This window comes from Psammomys obesus, unplaced genomic scaffold (assembly GCF_907164565.1).
Source record: "Psammomys obesus unplaced genomic scaffold, mPsaObe1.curated_primary_1811, whole genome shotgun sequence".
NCBI classification, from domain to species: Eukaryota; Metazoa; Chordata; class Mammalia; order Rodentia; family Muridae; genus Psammomys; species Psammomys obesus.
Window position 1 is genome coordinate 2,997,441 of NW_026596091.1, and position 15,590 is coordinate 3,013,030.

The window sequence follows — 15,590 nt, forward strand, 5'->3', positions numbered from 1 at the left end:
TGAGCCAAAAGAGTAGTCTGAGGACCAAACGGGGAGAAGTGGTGGAGTCCCACTAGCTCAATCCCATATAGCAGGTGCCTAGCAAACAAGTCACTGAAGCCCCCAGTTTTCCTGGGCAAATTCTGGCTCCACTCCCAGACTCGAGCTTGGGCAAACTGAAACACAAGGCTGGGCAGCGCCGGTGCATTTGGCTCTGACCCCGTCAGGCGCCAGGAGGGCGTGACGCGCTGCCCGCACGTCTCCTCCCTGTCCTTTGGTCTCCGCGAAGCGCGCAACGACTCCCACGTCCGCGGTTTCAGTCCGGTCCGTGGGGAACGCGAGCGGGACCCCGCCGGGCCCGGGGCTGACGGAGCGGTGAGTGGAGGATGCGCGGGCCAGCCTGAGCTAAGCCGGCCAGGCGGAGCCCGAGCGGCCGCCCGGGCGCGGCCAGGATCCGGGTAGCCTCGGGGCGGCCACATCACCCGCGCTCGGGCCCGGCCGACTGCGCGCGTGCGCGGGGCGGGGCGGGGCGCGAGTGGCCGCGGGCGTCGGGCGGCTGTCAGCGGCGGCGGGGAGGCGCGGCGCTCTGGGCCGGGCTCACGGACCCCGGGGCATCGCCGCGCTGGGCTGGCCGCGGACCGAGACCGGCTAGGGGTGGGAGGGCGCTGGAGCCTGGGCCGGCGGGACCCGAGGCCGCCCGCCGCCGCGCTGGGGCTCCGCGTCCCGCTCCGGAAGCGGTGGCCAGGGGGCGCGCGCCAGGGATGGAGGAAGGTGAGCTCGGATGCAGATGCTGCGAGGCGGGCTGCGCACCCCTGGAGCCGGCTTCGCCGCTCAGCAGCGTCGCCACCCAGTTCTTGGCTTTATGAATGTACAGGAGGTCTCGATTTAAGAAGCCCATTTATGGCGAGAGCTGGTGTGTGTTAGATTACATTCTTAGCTATAGTATACCGGTGTCATCTTTTTGTAAATGGACAGTTGATGACTGATAAGTCGTTCAGCATACGTGATACTTATCCCTCCAAAATGTGGCTTTTCGCATATTCATCAGGTCTTGTAATTGTCACCACTATCCAGATCATTTTTTGTACTCTCCAAAAGAAACCCTGAGCCTGTTAGTTGCTACCCACTCCTCTTCTGGCTCAACCCATTGGAAGCCACTGATCTTTCTGTTCTATGCATTTACCCTTTGTGGACACTAATGGAATCATACAATATTTGTGGTTCCCCACCTCCTCCATTTAAAGACAAGATTTTGGCTCTTCCCTTAGGGAGCTTGTGTAATTCCGGCTAATTTGAATTCATGGCCTTCTTGCCTCAACTTCCCAAGTGATGAGATCACGCAGGCCTGTGCCACACCCCGCCAATGTGTGTGTGTGTGTGTGTGTGTGTGTTTGTGTGTTTGTCTGGCTTCCTTCACATAGCTTAATGTTTTCAATGCTCATTCATGTATTATTTCGTGTGTCTGTTCTGTACTTTCTTACAGCTGAATGAATAGGTATTTGGTGTGTCACTACCGCATTCATTCACCAGTTAACAAAATTTCATTGTTTTCCACTTTTTAGCCATTGGATATAATGCTGTTAGAACATTCATGGATGTACGTTTTCAGTGCCCCGGAACACATACCTAGGTGTGGAACTGCTCATGGCTTAACATTTTTGAGAAACTTTCAGATTTTAGTCAAAGTTGTTGTTGCATTTTATATTCCCACCAAATAGTTTATGTGGGCTGCAATTTCCTAAATCACCAATACTTGTTGTTATTATTATTTACTGTTTTTAGCCACCCTAGTGGATGAGACGGTATCTTTTCCTAGTTTTAAGCTGCATTTAGACCAGGAATAAAAAGTCTTTCCTATGCTTATTGGCTATGTATGTGTCTGTTTTGGAGAAATGTCTGTTTAGATCCTTGGCCCCTATTTTTGCTATTTTATTTGCTTTTTGTTATTGTTGTTGCTGAGTTTATTATTCATGTATAAGCAAAAGTCTGTATTTTGAATTGGTATTGGTCCAACATGGGTAAAATTTGATTAAGTTGCATTTGAATCTTTGAGAACACTTTATCTTTTACCTGGTCATTCCTGGGCATTTTATTTTCTTTAGTTTTATTTTATTTTGCTTGTTTGTTTTTGTTTTTTTTCAAGACAGGGTTTCTCTGTGTAGCCTTGGCTGTCTTGGACTTGCGTTGTATATCAGGCTGGCCTCCAACTCAAGAGATTTGCCTGTCTCTGCCTCCCTGAGTGCTGGGATTACAGGTGTGCGCCACCACACCTGGCTTATTTTTATTTTTTATTTGTTGGCTTTATTGAGAAAAGTAACAGGAGGTATGGTCCTGGGTCCTGATGAGACTTTAGTTGCTGTTTTAGTATATTCTTTGTTAGTTTGAAAAGATTCACTTGTCATTAACTGCAAGTAATTTCTGTTGAATGTTAACTATTTTACTCAAACAGTACAGTGAAAGGGCTTTCCTCCTTCTGTTTGCAGCTGCAATATATGTGGATCCTAGAGTACAGTCCCTCTCATTCTGTAGCCCCGGCTGGCCTGGAACTCCCTGCGTAGACCAGGCTGGCAGCTTGCAGCCATCCTCCTGCCTCTGCTTGCCCAGTACTGGGACTGCAGGTGTGCACTGGCTTGCCCAGTGAAAAACATTTTGCTGGAGCTGAGTTAGGAGCCACCTGGAACTGAACAAATGCTGCTGTGTGCTTTCTGCATGGTTGATTTTCTCAGTGTTTGCAAATCCAGCCTCAGGTCTCTCTTTCAAAAATTACTAAAAGAGATGACATTTCTCTGAACTCCAGTTCTTTTTTTTTTTTTTTTTTTTTTTTTCCATTGCTACTAAGGAAAAAAAAAATATTTAATGAAACTTGCATGGTGGAGAAACACTTCATTCAAGACCATTCTAGCAGTGTAAGGACATGACGGAGGGATTGGCACTGGGGAGAGAGGCTGCAGTTAACCCCGAGTATGGTGTGGAGGGGCAGGAATTTTTAGGTGAGGGGCAGGGGCAGTGGATAGAAAAGTGCTAAGAGGAAACATCCCTAGAGAGGGGGATTCTGGGTAAATCATCTTGACAGGATTCCTGCTGAAGACAGGCCTGGGCTCTGGGACACCAGGGTGAAGGATATAGACCTGCTTCAGTCACATACCTGGGGAGGGGCTTCTAACTAACCTGGCTTTGCGAGGTTCCTTACTAAAGATGAACTTTGTTTGTTTCAAGCAGGGTTTCTCTTCTCTAAGTAGTCTTGGAGTCACTTTGTAGACCAGGCTGGCCTCAAACTCAGAGATCCCCCTGCCTCTACCTCACTGAGTGCTGGAATTACAGGTGTGTACCACCATGCCAGGCTTAAAGATTAAATTTGTAACAGGTATGGCTGGTCCTAAGAGAAGGCTCAGAGAACTGAATAGTTTGGTCAAGCAAGGACTCTGTTACTGTTTAAACATATACTATCAAATTTAAAAGAAGGTTAAAGAGTTCCAAGGAGAAATCCTGGAGAACAACTGATGAAAAGTGTGTGAGGAATAGCTTAGCCCTGCTCCTCAACCTATAAATTATAAAGCACATAATCTTTAACCATTCTTATGCCTCACTGCCTTTACTAGAAATCAGCTGACACCATCGATTTGTAACCTCAGTGTGTCTTTGCTTTGATTTACCTAAGATGCTTAAGAAGCAGCAAAAGTATAACCATCGATCTATTATTGATTGTTCTCACGCACCCCCTCTGCTCCCTGCAGCGGTAGTACCACTTGTTGAGAAAGGTGTGTGTAAACTGGGCATGGTGGTACAGACCTGTAATTGCAGTATTGGATCTCTGTGGGTTTAAGGCCAGCCAGGGCTACCCAGTGAAACTGTCACAAAGAAAATCACCCCAAACCAGGGTTTCTGTGGAGAGGAATTTTAATTCCGAACATGGCTGCTCTGGTAAGAGATCACATCCAAAGACCTTCTAGGTCTGTGTGATCTGGCTGGAATACAAACATGCCTTTAATCCAGGAGACAGAGGGAAACAGATCTGAGTTTCAGGACAGAGCAAGGTTCAGGTAAAGAGCAGCTTAGGTCCAGATATGGTGGGAGACGCCTTTAATCCTAAACAATGAAGGTAAAGTTAGTTTGTAGAAAGAAGCACCCATATTTGAAACTGATGGCTAATTGAGTGGCAGAAAAAAAAAAATGACCAATTGAAGAGAGATTTAACAGACTAGGATCTGCCCAACTCTCATGAGAAGAGAGGGGAAAGGGAAGCTAGTTGAGGGGCAATGCAGAGAAGAGGCAGTTTTTACCAGGATAGCAATGGAGAGATAGGTTGCAGAGAGAAAACTCAGGTGAAGACTGAATGAGCCAGAGAATGCGAAGGAGCCAGAAGATTAGAAGATTGCTGGAGTTAGTTTGAGGGCAAGCAAAGCAACTCAGAAGCTGAGGGAAGCCAGACTGAATAAGTCAGCTGGGAGAGGAGTCTGAGCCAGAACAGCTGAGTTGAACCAGCCAGCCTAGAGCTCAGAAAGAACAAGAAAGGGTGAACTTAATAAGCAGTAAGTCTCAGAGGCTGAAAAACATTCTAGGCCTAGGTTAGATTGTATGGGAGCTTCTAGCTTCCAGGACTATGCCTAGGTTAGCAGAAGGAGACAGTAAGCCTCCAAGAAAACAACTGAAGCAAGCAAGTAAAAGTTCTAGAGACAGGTGGCAGTGAAGACTGACAGGTCTGGGGACAGAGTCTCTCATGTAGCCCTGGCTGTCCTGGCACTCTCTACGCTGGTCTTGAACTCCCAGAGAGCCGCCTGTTTTTGCCTTCCTAGTGCTGGGATTAAAGTTGTGTACCACTTTTCACACCTTAATCCCTGGAAAATGATGGTCTGGATGTTCGTGCCTGGTTTATGTAGTGGATTTCTAGGGACCCCTTACCTCTGTGAAACTACTGTAGTTAACCTTATTTACCTTTCAAATACATAGATTATCTCTGTATGCATGTATTTTGTATATGTGTATATAGGTATATATATATGGAAATGGCTAAAACTATCTAGCTTTATTTTGATTTTTTGATTTTTCAAGACAGAGTGTAGCCTTGTCTGTCCTGGACTCACTTTGTAAACCAGGCTGACCTCGAACTCACAGAGATCCAACTGCTTCACCTCTTAGAGTGCTGGGATTTCAGGATTGCACCACTGCACCTGGCTGAGTTTTTAATTTTTAAACTTACTTTTATGTTTATGGATGTTTTACCTGCACATATGTTTGCACCACAAACATGCCTGGTGCCTATATCAATGTGATGATGATTGTGGTGATTATGAGCTGCCACATGGGTCCTCAGGAAGAGCACTTAACCACCGAGCTGTCTCTCCAGCTCCCTCTATTTTAGTTTTGATGTTCCTTTCTTCCTGATCAGCTGCTAAGGAAAGAGGAAGTTTGAGTTAAGGAAGGACAGGACAGGTAGGTATAGTATTGAGGAATGTTTTAGCCAAGCTTGGTGGTGCAAACCTTTGATCCCAGTAATTGGGAAGCAGAGACATGAGATTGTGAAAACAAAACATAATGAAAGAAAATTAAAAAGAAAGAATGTTCTAGAGATTTACTAAACTTGTTATATTTCTGAACGTGTGGGTTAGAAGATGAAGAGAAAAGCAAGAGTGAGAAATAAGTGGAAGGGAATAGTGTATAAGAACAGAGATTTTGCTCAAAAAAGTCTGAGTAGGAAAAGTAGGAAAACCTTCCCTTCCTTGTTCTTTTTTTCTCAAGGTTTGATCATTATTTGCTACTCTTTTAATCTATGTACATATGTGTATGTATGTATTTATATGTATGTATGTATTCTTAAAGACTTATTTTTGACTGGACTCAGAAGTAGAAGTTCTCATTGAGAACAGCCTGATTCTCTTGGCAACTTGTTTGTAACACTTTTCTTTGGTTTCCTTCATTCTCTTGGCCATAAGTATAGCATATTCTGTATCCTCTCTTTTTTTATTCTTTCTTTCTTAAGGTTTATTTATTTTTTATATATAAATGTTCTGCCTGCGTGTACACCTGCACACCAGAAGAGGGCACCAGATCTCGTTATAGTTGGTTATGAGCCACCATGTGGTTGCTGGGAATTGAACTTGGGACCTCTGGAAGAGCAGCCAGTGCACTTAACCTCTGAGCCATCTCTCCAGCCCGGTGTGTTACTTCTTTCGGGCAACTCGTCAGCATTTGTGTTACAGGACATGTGGAGTGATGAGGCTGAATGTTTGGGCTTTGGTCCTGGGCTTCCTTCCGTCTTTGTTTAAGGACTTTCTGATACCATATTGGCAGGTGTCATCTTCCTCAGAGAGGCTGAAAAGCCTTCCGATCTTGTCGGCTCATGAGCCCCAACTGCCAAGTTGCACTTCAGGAAAACTCTCCTCTTTTTGCAATAACCAAGTTGAGAACACTCAGATGGGCATCACCATGCATCCTTGAGCATACTTGTGCTTTCTCTTCCTGCCTCTCCTTGGTCTGTAACAAGACTTGAACACCAGGCACGTTCTGCCCTGGGTGGGAAAACCTTGCTGTTCCCACCACTGATTCGGACCACATAACCCTTCCACTCTTCACCTAGAGAATGAGCAGTTACATCTGTGGCCTTGTGCTTCTCTCATAAAATGTACAAAGTTTGCATTTCATGGTCCGCTTCAGGAAGCTAATAGCCGGTGTCGGGGAAGGGGATATTCAGCTCCTTCTCGACACAGCTGACTGCCTTGGAGATACCACAGAAGATGAGCCTTCTTTTTGAGACAGAGTCTCACTGTAACCCTGGCTGGCTGGGACCATGGGGATCTCATTCTCACAGCCACTTGCCTCTGCCTTCCTAGTGTCAGGGTTAAAGGTGTGTGCTGCCATGCCTGGCCCAGTTCCTCTGTTGTTTGTCTCGCCTTGCTTCTCCCTGAAGACTTCTCCTAAGACCCAGAGGGAAGTCTAGGTCTACTTTTACTCATGGTGAGGTTTTCAACATGCTAATTGCCCCCTTCTCTCTCCAGAGCCTAGTAAAATTGAGAGTAGGCCTGACAGTACAGAGCAGGATAGCTTGGTCCCAGGCTGGAGGAGCAGGTGCAAGGCCCTGGGTTTGACAGCAGCTCTGCAGCAGCAGCAACAGCTGTGATCAAGAAGGGATGGCAGGGTCCCTGGGCATAAGGTTCCTGAGTTTACCATCACATCTAGAGAACAAAATTGAGATTGGACTGAAGAAGTCAGTGAGACTTAAATGATAGTAAAATACTCTAGAATGTATTTCTGGTAAAGCCAGATTGGGAAACTGAGATTACATCCCCACTTGGTTTCCTCTTCCCCTTTTTATTTTTTGTTCCTGGTGTGTGTGTGTATGTGTATGCGGTGTGAGGGCATGGATGCCTGTGTGGTTGTGTGCAGGTGTCTTGTTGTGTCACTCTTTGCCTTATATTCCTCAGAGAGGGTCTCTCATTGGACCTGGGTATCTGCGGACAGGTAGCAAGCCCCAGTAATCACCCTGTCTCCATCCTCCACAGTGATGGGGTTATAGATCTGGCTTCTTGATGTTAGGTGCTGGGGATTCGAACTCAAGTCCTCCTGTTTGTATAAGAAGTGAGTCCTCTTACTCACAAAGCTATTTTCCCAACCCTGAGTGTAATGTACTTACTCAGATGAATTTTGCTTTGTTTTTTGTATTTATTTATGTTTTTTGAGACAAGGTTTCTCTGTGTAGCTTTGGCTGTTCTGGACTTACTTTGTAGACCTGGCCTCAACCTCACAGAGATTCACCTGCCTTTGCCTCCCAGAATTCTGGGATTACAGGCGTGCACCACCGCCAAACCCGGCTACTCAGATGGAATTGTATTTCCTGAAAAACCTTTAGGAAGGAAAGCACTGGTCTTTCTTGAGCTTAACTGATGGGAGTTGGGTAAAAAGGAAACTGCTGTCTCCTTCCAGGCATGCAAAGGTGTGAAAAGAGATAGCTGAGAGCCTGGAGAACCCAGGGATCAATCCAGCCCTTTGTAACACTGACCTTTATCCTCTACCTCAGCCTTAGGTAAGTTCCTGTTGAGAGAACTAGAGATGCAGGCAAAGAGACATTACTTTGGTTCTACCTCCTGCTTAAGGGTGGTCATTGAGAAAGGGAAATAGGCAGCGTTCTCTCATTGGCTGAACTGTGGGGTTTTTAGGCTAGCCTAGGAATTTAATCAGTGTTTATAAAGGGAATCAATGATACATAGTTTTTGAAAATAGCTAAACTGTCATAAAAAGTTATGTGAGCGTCCTTTCATTATGTGGTTAAGTACCGAAGTCATTCAAGTCCATGTTTTGCTTGCTTTCATCTTTAAATATTTATTGAGTATCTGATATGTAACAGGCGTTGGGCAGTTCTGGGCCTTCAGCGATGAACGAGGATGGTCCCTTGATCACATGGAGTTTGTAGTTTAGAGAGAATTGCTGAAGTGTTTAGGGCTCTGTGCTGTAGAGAAGGGACTGGTTTTGGAGGGCTGAGGAACTTGAGTTCAAGGGCAGAGATCCTGAGTGGAATGGTAGGTAGCCGGGTCAAGAGTGGAGCTGAGCAGGCATGTTTTAGGCTAAAATGAGCCAAACAAACCTCTGAACAACAACAACAGAAACATAAGGGAAGAAACACCTATAAGAAAACTAAGGAGAGGGCTTGGGTGTAGCTCAGTTGGCAAGTGTTTGCCCAGTGTTGGAGAAGCCCAGGATTGAATCCTAGCACTCTGCAATCCCAGAACTCAGGAGATGGAGGGTGGAAGCCAGAGGATCAGCAGTGAAATGCCCTCCTTGGCTATGTGAGAAAGGATGGGCTGCATAAGAACCATTCTCAGAAAAACACAACAACAAAACGACAGAAACAAGGCCAAAGCTAAGGAGAGCATGGCACACTAGGCCATCTTAATTATGTGACCAGCATGTCTTGAAAAATAAGTAAAGCAGGCCAGGTGTGGTGACACACACTTTTTAAACCTTGGGCGGTATAGGCAGGCAGATCTCTGTGAGTTTGAGGCCATCAACCTCTACATAGCATGTTCCAGACCAGCCAGGGCTACACTGAGAATCTCTCCATATGTAAATAAAGTAGAAACCAAGAATATGTTATGTATAGAGATTGCTAGACTGTAGGGTTAAGGTTTGTTATTGGGATTTAGTTAGCCTTCTTAAGGAATTTGGGGTTCATCTTAAGGGAAATAAGATGCCATTGGATCTAATCAGGATCTGACTGGTGAGATCACTATCTTTGGAAGATCTCTTTAGGTCCTTTGTCTTTTCAGCCCTCATGGAAACTTCGGAGTTTTTGGCCTCGTGATGGGTATTCCAAAATCTGCTTCCAATCTGATCTGAGGAATCTTCCCATTGTTTTTGTCACTAGAACCTCTCATTTCATAAAGTTAGCCTTCCATTTTTGCTCTAAGATGAAAAGGTCTGAGAAAGATCTTGCTCCCGCCTTTTCGAATTGCATCTGGTAACCAGTATAACATCTGGTGCGTAGTAGGGTCAAAACGCATGTTTGTAGCCAGTTAGTGCCTGGTGCAGAGTAGGGACTAATTAATGTAATACATTTATTATCCGACTATTTGAGGTAAGGCATGGTGAGCCTAGTGTGCTGGCTCATTTCTGTAATGCCAGCACTTGGAGAGACTGAGTCCGGTTGTCATGAGTTTGAAGTAGCCTGGGCTAAGGAGGGAGACCCTGCCTCAAAGAAATAAACACAAGACAAAGGGGGCAGGAGGTGGCTCAGCAAGTGAAGGCTCTTGCCACCAAGCCTGACTACCTGAGCCTGCTCTGCAGGAGCCTGTGGCGGAGAGAGCACCACCCCTGGAAAGTAGTCCCTGACCTCTCCACATATCCACCCTCCATATGTAGGACATAATATATGTACATTCACACACACATGCCCAAATGCAGGCACATGCACCCACAAATAACTGTAGAACCAGCCAGAGCTGCCTACCAAGACCCTACCTTAAACTAACAAATGTAAAGCAAGAAAAACAAAAGACAGAGTGGGGGATGGGGATATTTTCTAATAACACATACATCCCTGCTGTCCCTAGTTACAGTTTCGTGGACAAAAAGGTTTTATTAGAGTTTTTTCTCAGTTGAAATGCTAGGGTTAGAACTACATTCACTTATATAAAAGATAGCCAACTGACGTGCTCTCTTACAGTGAAACAGTAGTAGGGATGGTGGAGGAAGGGGCAAGGCATGGCGAGCTCTCCTGCAGTCTCAGCTTTTGGAAGGAGGAAGATAACAAGTTCAAGATCATGTCAGCTACAAAGTGAGTGCCAGGCCAGCCTGGTACACCTAGAACCCTGACTCAAAACAGCAGCAACAACAAACAATGATAAAAGCAGTGAGTCTTGATTTTTACTTAAAAGTGTTGAAGAATGATAGCAGTTGCCCACAGGAACAGGAACCTAGCACTTGTGTGTCTTTGTTTGAATGTGCGGGCATTCTGAGTTACTGACAAAGGCAGCTTTTTCCAGATGCTGGGACACAGGGATAAGATGGATTAAAGTGCATCCAGTCACCTGAGTTGACAGAAGAGGTTTTGCTCTTAAAGTGAAATGAGAACATCCATATGCCCCAGAGAACTTATGGAGAAGAATTTAATGATGTCAGTTTGTTTCTAGAGAACGTTTCTACTGTCACAGTCTTGTGACTTCACAGAATTAACTCGAGAATCTCAGCTACAAACGAAATGATTCTGTTGATATATATATATATATATATATATGGTTCTGATAACTGGAAAGAAGCTTTGAAATTTTCATAAGTAGAGAGATTTCAGTAGATTTTTGAGGTTTTGAAACTTGGCTAGTTTTGCAAGTAAGTTTATAGAGATATATTTTAGACGAGAATGTCAGAATCAGTTTTTGTTAATATAGAAATGGCTTTAAAATATTCATTGAACTAAATTGAAACTGTTAACGTGTATAGATTTTTAAAATGTATTTCCATGTGTGTGTGCATGCATGTGTGTGTGTGTTGTGTGTGCACGGGTGTACACAAGTGGGGAGGCTGAGGACAACTTAACAGGAGTCAGTTTTCACCTTATAGCATGTGGGTCTTGGCAACCAAACTCAGTTCTTTAGATCTGGTGGCAAGCGCCTTTATCCACTGAGCCATCTGTCTCACTGGCCCTGTGTAATTATCCTAAAGTAATTCCAGACGTTGGAAAACATTATGCACAAACTTGCTCATTTTCACTGCAGTGTAATTTAGTCATGAGGGTGGGCTCTAGGGAAATGATTTATTAAAATGGTGACCGGCTCCCTCCATCTTCCTCTTGGGTGGATGCTTTAAGCACTTAGGTGTCGCTGCTCTCCTCCTGGCTAGGAATTCCAGCTCCCCTCCCCCACAGATGTGTTTATTTATAGAGCATTCTGCCTGCATATGTCCCCACATGCCAGAAGAGGACACCAGGTCTCATTATGGATGGTTGTGAGCCACCATGTGGGTGCTGGGAATTGAACACAGGACCTTTAGGAAGAACAGCCAGTGCTCTTAACCTCTGAGCCATCTCTTCAACCCCTTCCAGGTCTTCTCTTGATGGACGCTTGATGTTTGGTCTGTGCATCTCTGACTTAGACTCCATTTTCTCTGTGTGGATTTTCCATCTGGATGCCATTTACTTTATTTTGTTGACCCCCATTCCCTGCTTCTCCTGTCTGTCCTCTCTCTATGCCCCAATATCTTTGAATCTTACTTGTCCTTTAAAGCTCACTATCTTAGTCTTTTGGTGGCACATTTTGTCAAGTCCTGAGGACTTTGTGGGATTTTGTATCAAAAGCTCATTACTGGTAAAGAGCTTTGTGTAAATGCGTGAGTGGGGTGAGCAGGCGCTTTGGTCTGCACCGCTTCAGCATGTCAGGTGTAAACAGTCCAGCTTATGTCGTGCATATCTGGTTGTCAGAAAATATTTGTTCACTTTTTACTTAACAGGAGATAATGCAGAGTGAGTTCACCTGTGAATCAGAGAGGCCGCTCTGTGCCCTTGGCCATACATGCCAGCTATAGGATAATCTGGAACACCTGGAATGACTCCTGTGTCACCAGCTGGCCAGTCAGAAAGCCCTGGATTCAAGTCCAGGGTCCTTACCTTACTAACTTTATAACTATGGGACTATGATGTCAGCCCCTTGTGACTCAATTTCCCAAGTGTAAATTATTACTGTGTAGAAAGATTTTGAGGCTGTCCTGAGCAAATTCTAGGACAGCCTGAACTACATAGCAGGACCCTGTTTTAAAAGCATTTTTATAGTCATTTCAAAGAGTATTTCAAAAAATCAGTTAGAGCTCTCTATGCTGGAACTTCCCTAGATTAGCAATATTTCCTTTTAGAGCACTGTGCTTCCACACAGCATGACTTAGTGGTAGAGTGTGAACATAGCATGCTTGTGCTCCTGGCCTCAACCCCCTGCCCCCAAACAGACAATCTAACAGACATTGTTCAGTACATGTCTGTACTCCCCCCTCCCCTGGGTTTTGTTTTGTTTGTTTTTTGAGACAGGATTTGAACCCAGGACATGCTAGGCAAATACTACATCCCCATTTTGGTTTTGAGACACATCTACTCCTGGACCACAAGGCAATCGAAACTCCTCCATAGCCAGGGCTGCCCCACACTTGTGACCCTCCTGGGTCACGCCTCTGGCTGCTAGGACCCCCGGCTCGGACCATGCTTGTTCCATCTAGCTTCTGAAGATGTTCTGATAAAGTCTGGCCTGTTTTCCCCAGGTCTGCTCTCATGTCTGCCATCTCTGGACCTGAGAACAGAATGCCAAGGATGATCGACTCTGGAGTGTTCACTCCCCAAACAAATAGTTCTCTTTTTCTGTAAATCTTTATTTACATTGCAGATGATCTGTGTGACAAAAAGAAGAATGAAGAATGCTGTAGACTTAGGGAGTGGGTTATTTTTAATATCTTCTTTGACAGTCTCATACATGTATATAATACGTCGTGATTTCTCCCAGCCTCTCTCATGCCCTTCGTTCTCTGTCCATCTGGCCTCTTCCTTACTTACCTCTTTCCTGCATTCCTGTCCTTTGATTTGCCTGTGTCTCGGGATTTGACGGTGGGTCTGTGTGGCCCTGGGATTGGGAATACCCACTGGAGCCTGGCAGGGGGCAGGGTGAGGGCAGGGGTAGGGGTAGTGGGGGGGCATGGGGCATGGTGGGGGCAGTGGTAGGGATAGTGGGGAGGGCAGGGGGCATGGACTTTTGGTACACAACTGAAGACAGTGGCTCCTCCCCCCCGAGTCTGTCAGTCAGCAGTAGCTCACCAGTGATGGGCAGGATCCACAAGCCCTGCCCTGGTCCTTTGACTGCTGAGAGCCTGTCCTGTGCAGGCCCAGTTGTAAGGGAATAGGTTTACCTTCAACTTTGAGTTGTGTTGGGAACTGGTCGTCAAGGGTGCCTGCCTTATTTTTGTTTTGTTTGGCTTATTTTGGTTTCAGCTGATAGCCAGCTAAGAGATACTCAGCCTTGACCAAAGGTAGAGGAGAGATTTGATTGCCAGAGGAAAGATAGGAAATGCCAGGTCATTATTTCAGTCTGATGCCAAGATAATTGAGTAACCTGACGCCAGGTTCCTGTAATTGGCCTAATCAGCTTGTAGGCTTTTCTAGTGAGTTGGAGCAGTTGAAGTGACTGAGGGAAACAACTGACTGGTGTAACAGCTGCTGGGACTTGAGATCTGGCTTCGTCAGTCTCCGGGACCTCGGGAACTTGCTGTTGCGGAGGTAGTCAGTCCAGCTTGGGAAGGTGATTGCTAGGCGGTTGTCTGAGCTAGACCTACAGTGCGGCAGCTGTCCGTGCCACTTAAGTGCAGTGGGTGTGAACAGGTGGGAGAGTGGCTGACTGAGGAGGAAGATGAGAATGAGCTCCTGGATGACTGGAAGTGCTGAGGAGATATTTAACTATGAAAGTGACCAGGCACTATTGTATTCATGTTTTTAGCTAGCCTACAGCATAATGGAATTTATCATGAGGTGCGCGCGCGCGCACACACACACACACACACACACACACACACACACACACACACACACGGCTTTCTACAGGACATTTTTGATCTTAAAATAGACAATAAAAATGGAAACTTTACATGGAGCAAGTAATTTTTTTTTTTTTTGTAAAGTGGCAGCTTTGTTTCTCTCTTTTTTTAAATTTTTTATTAATTACACTTTATTCATTTTGTATCCCCCCATAAGCCCCTCCCTCCTCCCCTCCCGATCCCACCCTCCCTCCCCTTTCTGCATGCATGCCACTCCCCAAGTCCACTGATAGGGGAGGTTCTCCTCTTCTTTCTGATCTTAGTCTATCAGTTCTCATCAAAAGTGGCTGCATTGTCCTCTACCATGGTCTGGTAAGGCTGCTCCCCCTCGGGGGGGGGGGGTTGTTTCTCTCTTAAAGCTTGTTATGTTTTGGCTTTGTCCTTTCTCCCTTGTTTCTTTTTTTCATTCTGAACTTTGACCTGTTGGCATCTCCTCTGTACCTGGCCATTCCAGAAGCTTTTCTTTTACCTTTCATTTTAATTATACAATTGGTCAAGTGCAGGTTTTAAGTTGATTTCAGAAATGAGTTTGCATTGAACAAAATTGTGGGTATGTGAAAAAGGCAAAATGTAGAAGGGTGTGTTGGTGTGGATTCTGGGTGTCGGCAGTTCCTTACTGGAACATCAGTGAGCTGCTGTCTGTTTCCAACTGTGGCTGATCAGTCTACGCGCTGGAGTAATGGTGAGGGAGTGTGAGCTGTTACTCTTAATATGCTACCGTGTCGGCTTATAGAAACACCTGATAAGAACTACTGCTTTTACTTTAAGAATCTTTTCAGGCAGCTTCACACATTACATATCATTTTGTTTGTTTTTGAGGCATTATCTGCACTGCAGCCTAGTTTGGCCTCAAATTTACAGTAGTCCTACTTGAGTGCTGGAATTCCAGGTGTGAGCCATCCCACCTGGCCAAGAGCCTAAAGAAAAGAAGTATAGCTGGCCATGGGAGGCCAAGGCGGGTAGATCTCTGCAAGCTCCCGGCCAGTCAGGGCTATATAGTGAGACTGTGACTCCAGAAACCACAGACAAACAAGAACAGCAAATAATAGAACTATAAATAAAGAAGAAAAAGTGTTGAGTCAATAGTACAAAAAAAAAAAAAAAAAAGGAATGTATTAGATCTTGACATTTCAGTTTCCTTTCTACTGAAGTGAAAAGCAGATGTTTTAGCCGGGCACAGTGCCACATACCCATAATCCCAGCACTCAGGGAGGCAGAGGCAGGCGGAGCTCTGGAGTTCCAGGCCAGCCTGGTCTACAGAGCCAGTCTAGCCCAGCCAAGATTACACAGAGAAACCCTGCCTTGGGGAAAAAAAATCAAAATTAAAAAAAAAAAAAGAAAAACAAATGTTTTGACTTTCATTAAAAAAGCAAAGCAGTCTAGTTTTTAGCAAGATGTGGCGGCACGTCTGTCCTTTTGACACTTAGGAAGTGGAGGCAGGAACATGAGAGGTTCAAGGGTATCCTTGGAGACTTTAGGGCCAACCTGAGGGCTAGGTAGTGAGCCCTCACCTCAAAACACAAAACATCTGGCTGGCAAGAGGCCTCAGTAGTTAGGATTAAATG

The 15,590-nt window shown here is 45.4% G+C and overlaps 1 protein-coding gene across 5 annotated transcripts in view; it reads left to right on the forward strand.

Annotated features, from left to right (window-relative positions):
* Window positions 1-239: 239 nt before the first annotated feature.
* Window positions 240-15,590, forward strand: part of Slc41a2 (solute carrier family 41 member 2) — a 107,818-nt gene continuing 92,467 nt past the window's right edge. The window contains exon 1 of one of the 5 annotated variants that reach the window (XM_055627890.1): window positions 240-354. The gene's annotated coding sequence lies outside the window, so the exon portion shown is untranslated. Of the gene's footprint in view, window positions 355-657; window positions 751-13,616; window positions 13,734-14,259; window positions 14,338-15,590 lie in introns of those variants that run through there. The other 4 variants (XM_055627893.1, XM_055627889.1, XM_055627892.1 and 1 more) reach the window with 4 other exon arrangements.